Source organism: Heteronotia binoei, chromosome 1 (genome assembly GCF_032191835.1).
Source record: "Heteronotia binoei isolate CCM8104 ecotype False Entrance Well chromosome 1, APGP_CSIRO_Hbin_v1, whole genome shotgun sequence".
In the NCBI taxonomy this organism is placed as follows: Eukaryota; Metazoa; Chordata; class Lepidosauria; order Squamata; family Gekkonidae; genus Heteronotia; species Heteronotia binoei.
In genome coordinates, this window is record NC_083223.1 from 25,800,162 (window position 1) to 25,813,692 (window position 13,531).

Here is a 13,531-nt window from a genome sequence, read left to right on the forward strand (position 1 = left end):
CATGATATTAGAAATTGGTGGCCTGTAGATTCAGGGGGAAAAAAAGACAGTCCTTGATTATACAATGTATAATTCTGTAAGGAAGCCCACTAGCTTACACAACATGGTAGTGTTTTTAGGCAGTTTTTGAAAGATTTCAATAGTTTGTTGTAATTTTAATGTACACAAGCTGCCTCAGTTAAAATTTTGGAAGGACTGGGGTTTTTACATTTTACTTTTTCCTACTTCGCACAATGACTCCTGTTAGTCAGTGGAGGAGCATTCACACAATTTGAGCATAAAACCCCAGATTTCACCCCTAGTTCCTTACAAAAGTGGCACATATGATACTGGAATCACTATTGAGGAGAGGGCTGATGGCCACCCAGCTAGGATTGCCAGACTCCAGGTGGGCAAGAGAAAAAAGGCAACGCCTCTGTGCAGTTATGTCTCAAAAATGTTAACACCACTACAATTACTTAGAACATAAGAGTTCTTAACTATTTAAGGATCATAGAAAATACGTAATCAATACAAAGAACGGAACAATCACAGCAAGGAACGTCAAACCCCAAAGTCCAACAGGTAAATTTAAAAAATGTGATCATTTTCATTATCTCCCATTTTCATTATCTCTTTTCTCAGGAAAACAACCTCAGTTTCAGCAGTAAAAGAATAGAATTCCACTTGAGGACACCAGTCCAAGGACGACTCTCAAATATGCAGTTAATCAATTCTCAGACATGCAGTTTAAATGAGCACCTCTGGAACATTCAGACCCCATTTTTGCTGAAAGCTTCATATTCAAGACAAGGCATCTCTTTAGATCCAAATCTTCCAATCTAAAGAGACACCTTTTTGAACTTTACCTGTTGGACTTTGGGGTTTGACGTTTCTTTTCCTTTCTGTGACTGTTGCATTCTTTGTATTGGTTATGTATTTTATATGATCCTTAAATAGTTAAGAATTCTTATGTTCTAAGCAATTGTATTTAGTTAACATAAAAGAATTTTTGAGATATAACTGCATGGAGGCATTGTCTTTTTCCTCTTGCCGATTTTTCTGATTCTCACTTTTGTTGCCAAGCCTCCAGGTGGGGCCTGGAGATCTCCTGCTTTTACAGTGGATCTCCAGCTGGCAGGAATAAATTCCCCTGAAAAAAACCTCACTCCCATCATGCTTTTAGAATTACTTTCTCCTATGTGGCCACAGTAGCATGATGAAGATTTCCATCTGTCTGTTTTATATGTTTTCGGTTATTACCCCATTTTTTGTGGGGGAAAATATTAGAAAGTTTGTCAAATCGTAAGAGTTCAGCAAAATTCTCACAGGGGGTTTGAACAATGGAGCCCAGGAACAAGTATTTGGGATGGAGAGAAGAAAGAAAGAGCTCAATAAAATTTAAAGGTCCCAAAGCTCCGGTCTTGCGAGCTCCTGCCCAAAATGAGGGCTGGTCTTCCCTAAGAACCATCTTTCCATCTCCCGCCCCGCCTTCCACTCCTCACGACCCGCCTCTTCACCCTCCTCCGCCACCAAACCGCCGCTTTCGAGGAAACCAGCCGCGCTCCTTCGCCGGCCGCTTGGCCTGACGGCTTCGCTCCCTCCCCTCCCCCTGCAAAGCCCTCATTCCCTCCTCCCGCGACCCAACGCCGCTCTCTCATTGGCCGCGCCCGTCACGCGGGTCTTGGTACCCACTGGGTTTCTTTCTCTGAACCCTGCAGCGGCGGTCCCCGCCTCAGCTCGGGCGGCTGTAACCGGTTTGGGGCAGGAAGCGGCTCAGTCATCACAGGGCTCCTGCTTGAGCGGTGGGTGAGAGGGAGGACGGCAGAAAGGGGGAAATACAAAGGAAGCGTCGCCCTTACCTCGGGCGGGGGAAGGAACCGTCGCCGTCCATCAACCCCCCTGCCGACGACCTTCTCCGCCTCCAGGTTGGTCACAAAAACCCTCCCGCGGGGGGGGGGGCTCCCTGGTGCGGCTCTTCAGCCGTTGTTGGTCTGCGGTGGCCAGGGACGCTCCGCGGAGCCGCTTTCCCCCTCTGCTATTCCGTGTTTATATCCTCCGGAGCAACTCGTTTCGGCTTTTTAAGATTCGAGCCTTTTGTTTGAAACCCCCCCCCCCCCCAAGCAAGCTGGCAGACTATATATTTAAAGTTATTACTAGTATTCATTCCCCCCCTCCCCCAAGGAGTTCTGGTCGGTTAAAAGTGATGCCTTGTGTCGTTTTGTGGTGTATTGCACAAGGTGTCTCTAACACCTGTTTTCGTTGTTACTGTTATTATGCTGTTTGTTATCCAAGGAACAAAGTAGGAGTCAAGTCACACCCTTAAGACCAACAAAGGTTTATTCACAATGTAAGCTTTCCTGTGCTAGAAGCACACTTCATCAGACAATAGGATGGGATGGCAAGCAGTCCTAAATACAGAGAAAATGGGTAGTGAATTAGTATGCAAAATAATAGAAATGTTTGTTAGCAGATTAAAAGAATCAGTTTGGCATCCGGTGATTCTTAGTTTATGTTAACTGGCCTGCATCATCCTAGGAGTTCTAGTTGTTGCTTTTTTCCCCTTTTGTTTTGTGTAAAAGCCCTGTGAAGTAGGTTAAAGTGTGAGATAGTAACTGACTGAGGGATTCGTGGTTGAATTGTGGGTTTGAACTGGTGTCTCCTTCTTTTCTCAATGTTATTTGTTTATATGCAGCATTTATAATCCACCTTTCTGGAGGCTGTACCCATGTTTAATCCTAATCAGAGTATAACCCAGTTTAAATTATCATATGGTCTGTCTTTCTTACCACCGGGATGCAAATGTGGACAGTAGGGCTTCTGCAGTTTTTAACAGCTGTGCAGAAGAGAGAAGTTTGGCAGGTGCATGCAGAGGACATCTGCTGTTACTGACATCATCAGGGTTTTAAAGCTGTGAAGTGCACAAAACCTAGAGGGGTAGTCATGCTTGTTGCAGAAAAAAATAGTGGCTTTGCATAGAATAATAAAGTTGTGTTCTGTTAATTAAACTCTCAGGAACTATACTAGAGCCTGCTTCTTTAGATGCTATGAGAGGTTCTTCTGCATGCTTTCGCTTTATGTAGGAGGTTTGGGCGAGTGGATTCAAGACACAAGATCTATGTCTTCCTTTTCATCTAGCAATTATTTCTTCCTCCCCACCTGCTTTTTTTTTAAAAAAAATGCTAAACTGATACAAAGAACAGTGGTAGTGATTCTAGTATGGCCCATCTAGCAGCAGGACCACTTTTCAGTGGGCAGCTAGTGTCCTGCATCATGTTTGTTCTCTGCTTAGGAGAGTGTACTCTCTGAGGTCAAAGTTGAAGGAGCGAATTAAGTTTTGTATAGAAAAGATCAACCCTTCATTCCATTCTTACTTCTTCACATATTTACATAAGGCAGGATTCACTTTTCGGTTATATTTATACACATAGCTATATTTTTTGGTACAATCACTTATTCTGTGCGCCCCCCCACCCCAGTTCTTATGGGAGGGGAGTATGAATCCTATTGCTTCAGACCCAATTGCTAGGGGGCTTTTAGGACTGAATGTTCCTTTAAAGAAAAACACATTCCATGCATTCAGAGACAAGACTAGACACTAGAGCCCTTCCCCCTGACATCTTGTGTTTTGATTTATAGAGAACAGGTCAGCATTTTGCAGTTCTCTGGTTTGGTCCTGCCACATACTACCTCCTCTCTGCAGAATCTTGGAGGATAAGCTTTGTGATGATTCATCTTATTCTTGGTTGCTCAGCATGTTGGTTAGATTAGAGAAGAGTCTTCGTATCAGTACCTTATCCCTGTTTGTCCCTGTGCTGCACAGTATCAAATGAAGGATGCCACATGCTTTCAAAAGCTGTCATGGAACTGGGTGGGAGCCAGCAAAAGAGCAGAGAGCTCTAGTGATTCGTAGAATCATAGAGTTGGAAGGGATCTCTAGGGTCATTAGTCCAACCCCTGCACAATGCAGGAAACTCACAAACACCTCCCCCTAAACTCACAGGATCTTCATTGCTGTCAGATGGCCATCTAGCATCTGTTTCAAAACCTCCAAGGAAGGAGAGCCCACCACCTCCCGAGAAAGCCTGTTCCTGAGGAATTGCTGTAATGATCAGGAAGTTCTTCCTTATGTTGAGCTGGAAACTCTTTTGATTTAATTTCAACCCATTGGTTCTGATCCTATCTTCCGGGGCCACAGATAACAATTCCACACCATCCTCTTTATGACAGCACTTCAAGTACTTGAAGATGGTGATCATATCACCTCTCAGCCGCCTCCTCTCCAGGCTAAAAATCCCCAACTCCTTCAACCTTTCCTCATAGGACTAGGTCTCCAGACCTCTCACCGTTTTTGTCGCCCTCCTCTGGACCCGTTCCTGCTTGTCTATATCCTTCTTAAAATGTGGTGTCCAAAACTGAACACAATAATCCAGATGAGGTCTTACCAGAGCAGAGTAAAGCAATATCATCACATCACATGATCTGGACACTATACTTCTGTTGATACAGCCCAGAATTGCATTTGCCTTTTTAGCCACCGCATCACACTATTGACTCATGTTAAGCATATGATCCACTAAGACCCCTAGATTTTTTTTGCACATACTACTGCTAAGACAAGTCTCCTGCATTCTATAACCATGCATTGGATTTTTCCTACCGAAATGCAGAACTTTACATTTATCCCTGTTAAAATTCATTTTATTGGTTTTAGCCCAGTTTTCCAGCCTGTCAAGGTCATCCTGTTTCTGTCTTCTTCTGTGTTTGGAACCCCTCCCAATTTAGTATCATCTGCAAATTTAATAAGCATGCCCTCTATTCCTTCATCCAAATCATTGATAGAGATGTTGAACAAAACATGTCCTAGGACAGATCCCTGAGGCACTCCACTTGTCACTCCTCTCCAAGAGGATGAGGAACCATTCACAAGCACTCTTTGGGTGCGATCTGTCAACCAGTTACAGATCCACCTAACGGTAACAGGATCCAAACCACATTTTACCAACTTGTCAACAAGGATAGTATGTGGAACCTTATCAAGAGCCTTACTGGAATCAAGATAAACAATGTCTACATCAATCCAGCAAGGTAGTCACTTTCTCAAAAAAAGAGATCAGGTTAGTTTGACATGACTTGTTCTTGAGAAACCCATGCTGGCTCTTAGTAATCACATCCATTCTTTCTAAATGTTCCAGGACCAACTGTTTGATAATTTGTTCTGAAACTTTTCCAGGTATAGACGTCAAGCTGACGGGTAGGTAGTTACCCGGATCGTCTTTTTTCCCCTTCTTGAAGGTGGGGACAACATTTGCCCGCCTCCAATCTTCTGGGACCTCTCCTGTTCTCCAAGAATTTTCAAAAATAATAGCCAGAGGCTCAGAAATTACATCCGCAAGCTCTTTTAGAACCCTTGGATGCTGTTCATCTGGCCCTGAGGACTTAGTTTCATTTAAAGAAACTAGGTGTTTATGTACTACCCCTATGCTGATCCTAGGTTGGAACTTCATAACCTCCTTATATGTTCTGTTTTTGCCACGTAGAGCATCATTCCCCTCAGAAGAGAAGAATGAGAAAAAGTAGGAATTGAGCAGTTCCGCCCTCTCTTCATTACCCGTTACAATTTCACTTTGTTGCCCTCACAATGGGCCTACCATGTCCTTGCTCTTTTTCTTACTCTGAACATTAGAAAAGAACCCTTTTTTGTTGTTTTTAGCATCTTTGGCCAGCCTAAGCTCATACTGAGCTTTAGTTTTCCTAACTTTTTCTCTACAAGCACTGGTGATTTGTTTATATTCATCCTTGGTTATAAGGCCCTCCTTCCAATTCCTAAAGGAGTCTTTTTTATTTCTCAAGTCTTTAGAGAGCTGTTTATGGAGCCACTTCAGCGGCTTTAGGCTTTTTCCATTTTTTCTTCTCATAGGAATCGTTTGAGATTGCGCTTTCAGTATTTCGCTTTTAAGAAACTCCCACCCCTCCTGAACCCCCTTCCTCTTAAGTATTTCTGACCATGGGATTTTACCCAGCATAGTTCTAAGTCTGTTGAAGTTTGCCTTTTTGAAGTCCAACCTATAAGTCTGACTACGTATAGCTTTTCCCTTCCCTAAGACTGTAAATTCCAAAATCACATGTCACTACTGCCCAAGGTGCCCACTATTTCCACTTTTTCAATCGCTTCTTCCTTGTTGGTGAGAATCAAATCCAAGATAGCAAATCCCCTTGTTTCCTTCTTCACTTTCTGGAAAAGGAAGTTGTCAGCAAGTCAAGTCAGGAATCTATTTGGTTTTAATTACTTCTGCTTGCTGTAGACACAGACATGAATGTGGAAGAAACATGTTAAAAGTCTTTCCACATGATGTAATATGTTATGATAACAAGTACTGTGTTACTGTACCCATTTGATAGTGGAACAGCTGATCAACTAGGGTAGAATGTGACTGCTTCAGAAGCTCCTTAAGTGGAAGCTTGTGGATTGGCTGTCTCCTCCACAGTGACAGTCTCTTCATCATGTATTGTATTTTAATATGGAGAGAGGTGAATGCTTCTGAAGTCAAGAACCAGAATAACAACCTTCTTTATCAAATTCATAAAAGTAACACACTTGTACATGTTTTCTCTGCACTGTAAAAAAAAATTATATGACCTTGTGTACCCAAAGTAGAGTTTGAATTCTATAATGCTGATGTGCACCATCTAGATGTGAACCTGTATTATTTGAATTGCCCTTTTAGTAAGTATTATTGCAAACCTCAGTTATCTGTTATGTTAAATAGAAAATCTGTGGCATTTGTTGTCTTGTGTCCCTCAGTAGTTCCCATTGATTTTAAGTAGAGTTGTGGACTCCATCACTGTGGAATTTGTGTTTAAATATAAACAAGAATAGTTGGTGTATTTTCTTTATTTATTTCTCTGTGCATTAAAAAATAAGTTGTAAATCAACAACTTTTAAGTCTTGCTGCTCGCACAGTGAGCTTACTGTCCCATTTGGTAATGTTCCTGAGGGAATAGTGCATTGCCATTTTCTGGTTAAAACAATTTTATTTGGTAACATATGGTAACAAATTATATTTCTTGCATCATTAATAACTTCTTTTATCTATCCCATATATTACTTTCTACCCACCCCTCCCCCCATTACTTGACCCCCGCCGGTGTTATTTACTTAAAGTACTAATGTTTAAAGGTACCCTTAACTAATAAAAACAAAAATTAATATTCTTCTTTTTTCTAAGACTTAATCATTATCAAAAATTGTCCAATGTCCTTTTATTTTCCACTCTTTTTGTACATATCTTCTGAACTTTTTCCACTCCATCTTAAAAATTTCTAAATCATAGTCTCTTAAAATTCTTGTTAATTTGTCCATTTTACTCCATGTCATAACTTTCACAATCCAATCCCATTTCTCTGGTATTTTTTCTTGCTTCCACAACTGCGCATATAATGTCCTAGCAGCTGAAAGCAAGTACCAAATTATAGTTCTATCTTCTTTTGGAAATTTTTCCATTTGTAATCCCAACAGAAAAGTCTCTGAAACTTTCTTAAATTCATATCCCAAGATCCTAGAAATTTCTTGTTGAATCATCTGCCAATACTTTTTTGCTTTTTCACAAGTCCACCACATATGGTAGAAAGAACTTTCATGTTTTTTACATTTCCAACATCTGTCTGACATCTTATTATTCATCTGTGACAATTTCTTAGGAGTCATATACCATCTATACATCATTTTAAAACAGTTTTCTTTAATACTATGACACGTCGAAAGCTTCATAGAGTTCTTCCACAAATATTCCAAAGTTTCCATCTGTATTTCTTTATTTACATTAATTGCCCACTTAATCATTTGAGATTTCACTACTTCATCTTCCGCAGACCATTTTAAAAGTAATTTATATAATTTTGAAATTAATTTTTCGTTGTCTCCAAGCAGAACTTTTTCCATTTCTGTTTGCTCTTTTCAGTGCATTGCCATTTTCTAGTAGCTGTTCTGACTCCTTTAATCTTTGAAACATTTGAAACAGCTTTCTGGTTGTTTAGGCTTAAAAGATGGATCTGAACTAGCTAGTGTAGTGTGACTTAAAGCATGAGGTTTCATGTCTTAATAACCTCATGTCTAATAACCTCATCCTGGGAAAACTCAACCAGGATTTTTGTCAATACGTTGATATGACTTCAGAGTTGCTCATCTCTTCCCTAAAGAAAATGAAATGCTTGGTATGCAGTAGTGTTTTGAATAAATAAACATAGTAAACAGCAGCATTGAAGCAATTTGTGATGCTAATTAAAATCAAACTGATTACAGTAGCAAGTAGGACTAGCCCAACCGGATGTGGATGGAACTGGGACCTCTGGAAGCTTTCCACTTGGCTCCAGCATTGCTACTGATCCTCAGGACTTTTTCACTATGTATCTCAGCCACTTTCTTCCAAGTTGAGGCATGGACAAAGGGCACTTTAATCATCTTTCCTGTGAACAGAAGGAAAGGCCCTTTCCCAAGCCCTTCCCTAATGCTCACTCATGTGGACAAGTTGTGGTACAAACAAATGTTGTGGACGACTGGGTTCCTAAAGGAAAGCCTCTGCCAAAGCCTTTGCTGCTGTTCACACATTAAAGGAAAAAAACTGAAGAGGCCTTTCATGTCTTCAGCTGTAAGATGAAAAGAGTATGTCTGGAGCCTGTTTTGCTGGCCCTTGTTGAAATTTGATGACCTAGGTACTTAAATAATCGCATGAGAACTTTAATCCTTAGGTCTTTTCCTTCCCAAGAAAGGAGTTGGAAGATTCCATACTAAAATCTTGTAGCAAGCTTTCCTTAAAGCAGGGGTGTCAAATGTGTGGCCCATGGGCCTGATCCATCCCCACAGGGCTCATATGTAGTTCATGTGCAACTGGCTGTCATCTGTGTCCTTTCCCCTCTCTCCTGCTTTCTTCATCACAGCTTAGAATCACAGAGTTGGGAGGGACCTCTAGGGTCATCTAGTCCAACCCCCTGCATGATGCAGGAAACTCACAAACACCTCCCCCTAAATTCACAGGATCTTTGTTGCTGTCAGAATGCCATCTAGCCTCTGTTTCAAAACCTCCAAGGAAGAAGAGCCCACCACTTCCCGAGAAAGCCTGTTCCACTGAGGAAGCGCTGTAACGGTCAGGAAGTTCTTCCTAATGTTGAGCCAGAAACTCTTTTGATTTAATGTCAACCCATTGGTTCTGGTCCTACCTTCCAGGGCCACAGAAAACAATTCCACACCATCCTCTAGATGACAGCCTGTGGAGAAACGCCATCTTGGTTAATGTTGGTGCTTGGTTGGAAGGGAACATGAAACTACTACGTAGGCTGTGTGGCCTAGCCTTCCCTTCACTCCCCCCCTCCCTTCCGGAGTTAAACCATCAACTCTAGGGGGAAAGCCTCCTAGAGGGGCAGGAAGTTCTTTAGCCTTCCCCTCATTCCCTCCTCCCTTCTGGAGTTAAACCAGCAACTCTAGGGGGAAAGCCTCCTCGAGGGGCAGGAAGTTCTTTTGGTTCTTTTTATTTGAATTAGGCGGGAAAAGGCCAGTCCGCAGCTGGCCCTCAAAGAGAGAGCTTGTGAATCTGTGGGCTCCTGACTGTGGGAGAGGCCTACTCAAGAGGAGGAGGACCCCAGGCAGTCAGACCGAGTAAGTAATTCACAAAGTAGACGAAGTTTACACCAGGGACAAGAGGATGCGTTTGAATCCACCTTTTATTTGCCCTTCTTGTTGCTGATCAGGTGCTGTGCTAAACTTTTACATGTAACTGTTTTTCTTTTTCTTTCTCTTCTTATTAAACATTTTTACTGTTTTGAATGCTGGCAGTCAAACTCTGTACCACATAGATCCCCAACCGCTTTAGACCACGCTGCTTTATGAAGGGGGCCCCAGGGGAGGGGGAAGGCATGCAGTTGGATAAGGTGCCAATCCTCCAGGGGTTCCCCGAAGAAGTGCTGTGGTCTCTGTGATACCCAAGTGCAGGGTGGCAGAGGACCTTGAGGCCTGGCCTCATAGCTGGAGAGGGGGATTGGGAGTCCTGTTCCTCTCAATCTGAACCCCTAGACTGAGCAGGTGGTTGCAGCGAGCCCAAGTGGCTGGAGGAGAAATAGCTCCCTCCAGGAGTTGGCGACTCAATAGGGAGTTGACGGGACCGGGTCTGAAGAATCAGGTCGGTTCCGTCACACAGCCCTTCAAGTACTTGAAGATGGTGATCATATCACCTCTCAGCCGCCTCCTCTCCAGGCTAAACATCCCCAGCTCTTTCAACCTTTCCTCAAAGGACTTGGTATCCAGACCCCTCACCATCTTCGCGCTCCCCTGGACCCGTTCCAGCTTGTCTATATCCTTCTTAAAATGTGGTGCCCAAAACTGAACACAGTACTCCAGATGAGGTCTTACCAGAGCAGAGTAAAACAATACCATCACATCACGTGATCTGGACTATACTTCTGTTGATACAGCCCAAAATTGCATTTGCCTTTTTAGCCACCGCATCACACTGTTGACTCATGTTCAGCGTATGATCCATTAAGACCCATAGATCCTTTTCGCACATACTACTGCTAAGACAAGTCTCCCCCATTCTATAACCATGCATTGGATTTTTCCTACCTAAATGCAGAATTTTACATTTATCCCTGTTAAAATTCATTTTATTGGTTTTAGCCCAGTTTTCCAGCCTGTCAAGGTCATCCTGTTTCCTGTTTCTGTCTTCTTCTGTGTTTGAAACCCCTCCCAATTTAGTATCATCTGCAAACTTAATAAGCATTCCCTCTGTTCCTTCATGATTTGTTCTTGAGAAAACCATGCTGATTCTTAGTAATCACATCTGTTCTTTCTAAATGTTTGATGATTTGTTCTAAAACTTTTCCAGGTATAGACGTCAAGGTGACGAGTCAGTAGTTTCCCAGATCCTCTTTTTTCCACTTCTTGAAGATGGGGACAACATTCGCCCGCCTCCAATCTTCTAGCACATCTCCTGTTCTCCAAGAATTTTCAAAAATAATAGCCAGAGGCTCAGAAATTACATCCGCAAGCTCTTTTAGAACCCTTGGATGCAATTCATCTGGCCCTGAGCTTGCTTTGTCAGTGCTTTTAGCATTTCTCCTGTGCGATTGAGGCAGCGAAGCAAAGCAGCATCTCTTTCCTTCTCCCTCCCCCTTCCCCAAGGAAGGAGGAGCTTCAGCCAGTGGAGAAGCTCTATGTTAGCTTTAAAGGGTAAAGGGGTTAAAATATAATCCAATATACTACAACCTCTGGAGGATGTGAAGGTAAATTCCCCTGAGATATTACCTTCATGAGAACCATTCAGAATCAGTTTTATCAGACTGTAAGCAAAAGGAGTATGCTTGAGGAGTATGCCCACCTGATTAATATGAGAATCTTTAGATAATCTAGTTAGACTAAAAAAAATTGGGAGTTTGGATCTAAATTCAAAGCAGCCAGAAGATTGTGGTCGTTTTTGCCATTTCTGGTGTTAAAAATCACCAAGTAAAATAATGTCTATGCTGGGAAAACAGTACCTGAGAAAAATTATTGAACCCTTCATTGTGCTTGGTGTGGTCTTAAGGTTTAGCAGTTACTTTCTGATAATAATTTTCTTATAATCTAAGGTGCAAATGAGTTCCTGCTTGGCTCTTTCTACAAAAAAAGCCCTGTCTTGGATTTAAGAGCTCTGTATATGTCAACAGCATGCTCATCTTGTCATCACTGTGCTGGTACATTACATCAGGGGTGGCCAACGGTAGCTCTCCAGATGTTTTTGCCTACAACTCCCATCAGCCCCAGTCAGCATGGCCAATGGCTGGAGCTGGTGGGAGTTGTAGGCAGAAAACATCTAGAGAGCTACCGTTGGCCACCCCTGCACTACATCCTTGGTGATAGTTGTGGAAATATTCAATCAGTAAACTATGAATGCTAAATATTATTCTCAGTATTGATTGTAAACACTGATGAATATATTGATATACGTAGGATTGTTAAAACTAAAAATAATTATATTTTTAAAAGCATTATACTCATTCAAAAAGAGAAAATATTTCATAGGCGTTTTATTCCAATATTACCCCAAATTTCTAATTTTTCCTTTGGAAACATTGGGGGAAAGGTCTTGGGAAAAATATTTTTTCCTATCTCTCCCCCCCCCCCCCCCAGAAAAAAGAGCCCCGTGGTGCAGGGGGTAAAGCTGCAGTACTGCAGTCAGAGCCCTCTGCTCACGACCTGAGTTCAATTCCAGCAAAAGCTGATTCAGGTAGCTGGCTCCAGGTTGTCTCAGCCTTTCATCCTTCCGAGGTCGGTAAAATGAGTACCCAGCTTGCTGGGGGGGGGAAGTGTAGATGAATGGGGAAGGCAATGGCAAACCACCCTATAAAAAGTCTGATGTGAAAACGTGAAAGCAACGTCGCCCGAGTCGGAAATGACTGGTGCTTGCACAGGGGATTACCTTTACCTTCACCCCCCCCCCCGGGCATTCACCTTTCTGCTTTTTCTCTTGATTAAATGAGAACTCCTTAATGCTCTTTTAACTGACTAAGAATCTCCAAATGCCTCTTGTTGCCTTGTTCTGTCTTTTGATCAGATCCAGCAACTGCAGTTCTCCCTCCTGAATAAACAGATAACCCCTGCCTCCCTCTATCTCTAAGAGCCCTTGTAACTCTCCTTCTCCTTCAGGAGAACAGTTGCTCTGCATTTGCTCAGTTTTTAATTTCTGGTGACATTTGTGTATGCAAATCATGCTTTAACTCTGTTTATTCATTTGGTGAGGAACTGTTTGTAGTTCATGAGCCAAAAATTGGCCTGTTTTTCTTTCATGATTACACCTGATCTGTTCCTTATTATGTAATGTTTGTGTGAGTAGTTTCTCACTTGTTTGCACAGAAACATGGGCATTGCCTCTGTGCTTTGAAGGAAATCTAAAGCTGCCGGAGTATTGGCATAAAGAAATTAAATAGCATTTCTTAAATCAATGAATGTGGAATTTGTTGATACTTTTGTAAGAGTAAGTCATATGCTAGGGGAGGGACGGTGACGGTGGTAGAACATCTGCTTGGGAAGCAGAAGGTCCCAGGTTCAATCCCTGGCATCTCCAAAAAAGGGTCCAGGCAAATAGGTGTGAAAAACCTCAGCTTGAGACCCTGGAGAGCTGCTGCCAGTCTGAGAAGACAATACTGACTTTGACCAAGAGTCTGATTCAGTATAAGGCAGCTTCTTACTTTCATATGTTTGGGTCTAAAAATGCTGCCATGGGGGTGTGAGTGAGGATTCCTGTCTCCCCCAAGCCCTTTTTCTGTGTGGAAACAGAGCTATTTCCCTGTTTTTGGTGTTCCAGTTGAAGCCCTCTGTGCATGTGGAGTAGCAAAAACAGGGAAACTACTCCCCCCAGTGCTGTTTCTGCACAGGAAAATAGCTGTGGCAGTGTTTGGACTCTTCTTTAAAAAAATCACTTTCTCATAGTTGATGTGTGACTTCAGGGAACCTGAGTGGTGTCCAAGTATCCTGGACCTAACTCTTTAAAACCCAAGTTTGGTCTTGGGCCTGCCACTTCTGTAT

General features: G+C 42.3%; 1 protein-coding gene across 2 annotated transcripts in view; it reads left to right on the forward strand.

Annotated features, from left to right (window-relative positions):
• Positions 1-1,635: 1,635 nt before the first annotated feature.
• Positions 1,636-13,531, forward strand: part of GPCPD1 (glycerophosphocholine phosphodiesterase 1) — a 79,832-nt gene continuing 67,936 nt past the window's right edge. Inside the window, exon 1 of one of the 2 annotated variants that reach the window (XM_060232807.1) lies at positions 1,636-1,907. The gene's annotated coding sequence lies outside the window, so the exon portion shown is untranslated. The remainder of the gene's footprint in view (positions 1,908-13,531) is intronic. The other variant, XM_060232815.1, reaches the window with a different exon arrangement.